Source organism: Choloepus didactylus, chromosome 12 (genome assembly GCF_015220235.1).
Source record: "Choloepus didactylus isolate mChoDid1 chromosome 12, mChoDid1.pri, whole genome shotgun sequence".
Classification (NCBI taxonomy): Eukaryota; Metazoa; Chordata; class Mammalia; order Pilosa; family Megalonychidae; genus Choloepus; species Choloepus didactylus.
In genome coordinates this window covers 80,832,972-80,838,927 of record NC_051318.1, presented here as the reverse complement: position 1 = coordinate 80,838,927, position 5,956 = coordinate 80,832,972, and the positions used below count along the sequence as shown (strand labels likewise).

The window sequence follows — 5,956 nt, the reverse complement described above, 5'->3', positions numbered from 1 at the left end:
ATTCCTCTCCCTCCCTAACTTTCCACAGCTAGTCCATCACCAAACGCTGCTAATTTAACCTCTAAAATATATCTTCAAACTCCTTCCACTCTTAAAGCAATTGCCCGTTTAGACCCTCATTTTCTCTTTTTTAAATGCAATTTTGTTGAGATGTATTCGCATACCAGACAATCATCCAAAGTGTGTAATCAACGGTTCACAGTATCATCATATAGTTGTGCATTCATCACCACAATCAATTTCTGAACATTTCCATTACACCAAAAATAAATAAATAAATATAAGAATAAAAATAAAAATAAAAAAGAACACCCAAAAAACATTGAATGCTTCATGAATTTGTGTATCATCCTTGCGCAGGGGCCATGTTAATCTTCTCTGTATTGTTCCAATTCAAGTATATAAGCTGCCAAAGTGAGCACCCTCATTTTCTCTTGCTTGTCTCCTGCAAATATTCAAGTAACCTCCGGAATATTAAGACTCCTCATTCATCCTTTATCACTAGGACTTGTCCTTATACTGACAAAATTTGGCACAATTCACCACCCATCCTTTTTGACAAATTCTTTTAAAGTTTTTAATATCCTTATTACTCTTATCCTGAATTCAAACACAAGGTTTTTGGAGCAGAACAAATTATTATTATTAACTTGAGCAAATAATAAACATGTTTCTCGTGTCCCAATTCTTAACCCTGAGACAGTAAGACAATACGAGGAAAGCCAAATGGCATCCTAGAGATGGGGAGTTTGACAGTTAATCTTATGTGTCCCTCTTGGCTAGGCTACAGTTGTTTGGTCAAACACTAGTCTAGATATTGCTGTGAAAGTATTTTGTACATTGATTAACACTTATAACCAGTTGACTTTAAGAAAAGGAGATTACTGTTGATAATGTGGGTGGGTCTCATCAAATTAGGTAAAGGCCTTAAGAGCAAATACCTGAGGTTTCCAAGAGAAGAAGAAATTCTTCCTCAAGATGTAATTTCAATTCCTTCCTGAGCTTCCAGACTTGCCAGCCCCCACAATCATGAGACAATGCCTTAAAATAAATCTTGTATGTATGTATGTAGGTATGTTTGGATCTGTTTCTCTGATCCCTGACTGATACAGAGGTCTGTATTATAAACAAGGAATCCCTAAAAAATAGATTTGGGTATTTATACAGAAGAGAGAGGCAACCGCACCCCTCCCCATCTGAGGCAGACACTTCAGAAATGTAATGGAAAGGATCCTGGGTTCTCACTTTTTGGAATGTAAACATACTCCCCAGGAGAAAAGCAAAACAAATGCATCCACCTCTACAACATAGGGGTTTCTCCATAGCTCCAGGTCTCATCCTCCTTTCACACGTAAACACATACCTCCAGGGAGATGAATCTCTCTGGTCTCTCATGTTTAATCAGTCATAATTTAACTTCCAAGCTTTTCTTCTAGTCCAGGTCAGAAGCTTCAGTGAAATTTGCTCAGAGAGCCCGAACCAAGAGGAAACATAAAAATATTTTCTCCATAGCCCCACATCTCCTAGGGTTAGCAAACTCTCCTGAATCTTCACTCTCTTCTTGGAATGATTCCTACCATGCCTTGACTTCACTCTAACTTGGATGTCCTTGGACATTTCCCCTTAATCCTTTTAAGTGGAGGATTTTTCTCTCAATCTCAGGAAGTTCTCATCCACAGTTTGGATGAGATGTACTCTAGAAAAACATGTTCTTAAAATTAACCCATTTCCAAGGTTGTGAAACCATTGTTAGTAGGAACTTTTGATGACACTACTTCAGTTAAGGTGTGACCCACCTCAATTAGGATGGATCTTAATCCCATTACTGGAGTCCTTTATAAGAGAATGAAATTCAGACAGAGAGAGAGACAGAGAGAGAGAGAGTAAGGGAAAGCCACAGGAGGCAAGAAGGGAGAGAAAGGGGAGCTCAGGAGATGTTGCCATGTGCCTTGCCATGTGAACAGCCAGCCCCAGAATGTGACAGTCTTCGGGGAGAAAGCATCACCTTGATGACTCCTTGATTTAGACTTTCTTTTAGCCTCAAAACCATAAGCTAGTAATTTCCCATTGCTTAACCTGACTCATGTCATGGTATTTGCTTGAGTAGCCTCGGAAACTAAAACAGACTTTGGTACCAAGAGAATGTGGTACCATATATTGCAAATACCGAAAATATGGAAATGGCTTTGGAATTGGGTCATGGGTAGAAGCTGGAAGAATTGTGAGGAGCTTGATAGAAAAAGCCTAGATTGCTTTGAAGAGACTGTTGGTAGAAATACGGATGCTAAAGTTATTTCTGAGGAGGCCCATGACGGAAATGATGGATGTGTTGTTGGAAACTGGAGGAAAGGCGATCCTTGTTTTAAAGTGGAAGAGAACTTGGTGAAATTGTCAGATGGAAGGCAGAACTTTAAAGTTATGAACTTGGATATTTAGCTGAGGAGATTTCCAAGCTAAGTTTGGAAAGTGTAGTCCATTCTTATGGTGTGGACCCATTGTAAGTAGGACATTTTGATGAGGCCACTTCTGTTAAGGTGTGACATACCTTAGTCGGGACGTGTCTTAACCTATTACTGGAGTCCTTCATAAGAGAATGAAATTGAAAGAGAAAGAAAGCCATAGGAGGCAAGAAGCTGAACTCAGAAGAAAAGGGAGAGACTAGGAGATGCCACCATGTGACAAGCTAAGGACTCCAGGATCACTGGCAGCCAGTCCCAGAATGCCACAGTCCTTGAGAGGAAACACTGCCTTGACGATGCCTTGATTTGGACTTTCTTTTAGCATCAAAACAGTAAGTTCATAAATTCCCATTGGTAAATTGACCTATTTGGTTGTATTTACTTGAGCAGCCAAGGACTGTAAAACACATAAAATGGGGTAAGTGTCCTTACTGCCTTCCTGCTTCTCTCAAGTCATTTATTCCCTTCCTTCTTTCCTGTAAAACCCTGCTCCATTGATGTGCAAGCCATTTAGCCATCTTACTGATTTCCCAATTAATCCTCTGCCTTCCCTAAAAACTTTAGCTCCTGGCCCACAACCTTTCTTTCCATAGCCATTCCTGTTGTCATTATCAAAATAATAACATCACATTCTGGATTCGAAGTTCTTAGATCTACTCACTTAAAACAACATTCTCTTCTAGAATCCAATTCAGGCATTTACTCTTATGGTAATATCCTGGATTTTGTCATCCACAAAAAAACTGCCACTTCCAAAAGAATTTGAAATTTCCCATTCAGACCACACATTTCTGTCTTTCAAGCTCATGTGTTTCATTTCACTGAGTATGACTATCTTCAGGTTCTTCATGACCTCTAATGTACAAACTTTACCAAATTATTACGATCAGCCCTGTCTTCACTACCCTCCTTGCCTAATGTATACATAAAAACCTAACCAACTGCCATCTTGCTACACCCACTTCATGTGGCATCTCAAATTTAAAAGGCCCCAAATTTTTCTCATGATATTTCCCATATCTGGTCATTATTGGACCTCCTTATCTCAATAAACGACACCACCACACACTGGTTAATAAATACAAACATCTTTTCCCTATACTGTATTATTCACTCACTGATTCAAAAGATTATCCAATGAGTAACTACCAACCCCTTTCTCACATATCAGAGAAACCATAGTGACAACTCAATATTTAATATGAATCCCACACCAGTTCATAGCCAATGTCCCCACTGCAGCACAAGTCACTACCCTCATTTTCCTAGAATGCTAAATAATCCTATTGCTGACCTCTGTTCTTTTACTCCTGGCCCTATAAATCATTCACACAGCAACAAAAGTGGCATTCTACTCAAGCACTTGAAACTATTTTGTAGCTGCACCTTATACTTAGAACTTAGTACAAACTCATCTCCTGGAATGAAGTCCTGAATGACTTTGCCCCCGATCTCCTCTCCACCTCAGTGCATGACACTTGCTCTGTGGGTCTCTTATCGCAGCTCTCTATACCACAGGGGTCTTTCAGGTCTTAGAGTACAACAAGTGCTTTCCCATTGCTGGTTTGGGAGTTTGCTGTTTTTTCTACCTAACACATTTTGCCTTGGAACTTTATGTGGATGACCGCCTCTTTTCCTTCAGTTCTAAGATTAGATGTTTCCTCTTCCAAAAGATCTTTCATAAGAAATTCTCCCATCTCCCTCCTTGCTCTCAGTAACAGGACCCTGTTTATTCCTTGAATTGTACTTATGCAACGCATAATTTTATTTTATTTACATTAATTCATTGGCTTGTTATCTATCTCCTCTTAAGAATACATGCTTCATGGAGGCAGATACAAAATCTATCATGATCATGCCTGTATCCCAGTAGCTACATATTACCTGGTTATTGAAACCCTCAACAAATATCTCTGGAACAAAATGGTGATTCCTCTACTTCCTCAAATCCATCCCCACTGAGGCACTGGAGGGATAATATTAAAGAAGTGGTTCCCAAAGTCTAATAATTTTTTCACCACAGCAGTAATCCAATGATAGAGCACTTCTCCACCTATTCCAATAATGATTCCTAGCTAGCAGAGCAGCAAAAGGTGATACCCTCCTTGTAGAATGTATAATCAGAACCTTCTAGATGTGTGGAGATATGGGGAATTTGAAGAAATCCTCCAAGTAATTCTAAAACAACTTCTCCTATCAACATCCCCACACTATCCCACTGGTTGAGAATCAGAAACTGAAAACCTATAAGTGGTTTGACAACATTTTTCATATAAAGCTTTTTAGGATGGAGCACGTGGCTGCCAATGGCCAGGTCCATGTTTGCATCATCGGCTTTGACTCACCACGCCCTGACTCTTGCTGAATGCTGCAGCGTGATGGACTGGGTGCAGGTCCCTGCACACTCCAGTACACTTCTCACCTCCATGTCTCTGACACAGCTGCTGACTGAGAAACCCTCTGCCCATCTCTCTGACTCTAATTAACATCTCTACAATCTTTAGGATTCTGTTGAGGACTCATTTTCTTCAGGAAGACTTCCCTAACACCCATGTCCCAAACATGCTAATGCTGCTTGAGATTTTGCTTCTCACCCAGGCCTCAAAATGTCCTGTGTAAAATTACCATAATGTATGCAAAAGGGACATACTGATACGATCAGCTTCTGATGCTGAGAATTCCTTCCACCTGGACTCCTAATTTTGTAAAGCCAGAGAACAGGGCTCATTCAGTTTATATCCCCAGTTCTTAACACAAACTCTAGTACTTTGCATGTCTTCAGGAAATGAACTAACAAGTAAATGGCTGAATAAAAGGTGATGATACACATATCTGTGCTAATTTAATGGTTTCGAGTAGTTGAACTTAGCAATCATTTGCCATCCAACTGATTTGATTCAGATTCCCAAATAGTCATTGTTTTAATTTGTCATCAGTGATGACAAATACCACATGATGGGTTGGCTTAAACAACAAGCATTTTTAGCTCATATTTTTGGAGGCTAGAAGTCCAAAATCAAGGCATTCATAAAACCATGATTTCTCTCTAAAGTCTGTTGCTTTTTAGAGCAGGCTTGCTACAATCCTTGGTGTTCCTTGGCTTGCAACTCTGTCCCTGGTCACATGTTGCTCTCTCTCTCCTCGTGCCTGCACTTCCAGTTTCCGTTGACGTCTTTCTGGCTTCTGGCACCTCTGTGACCTTCTTTTATTTAAAGCTTCCAGTAACACAAATTAAGGCCCAACTGATTCAACTGGCCATACCTTAACTAACTATAATATCTTCCAAATGTCCTATTTTTAAATGGGTTCACAGTCACAGGAATGTAGATTATGAATACGAACATGTTTTTGCTAGAGTACATAAATCAATCTGTCACAGCCCATCTTCTGGACCCTAAAAAGACATGTTCTTTCCACATGTACCCCAACATGATATAAAAGTCTTAAGTCATTTCAGTAGCAACTCTAAGTACAGAGGCTTATCAAAATCAGTTGTA

General features: G+C 39.7%; 1 non-coding gene across 1 annotated transcript; it reads right to left on the bottom strand.

Moving 5' to 3' along the window:
* Positions 1–315: 315 nt before the first annotated feature.
* On the bottom strand, positions 316–422 carry LOC119507511. Its single transcript, XR_005211269.1, has one exon. It is a non-coding gene; the product is annotated as a U6 spliceosomal RNA (small nuclear RNA).
* Positions 423–5,956: the final 5,534 nt, after the last annotated feature.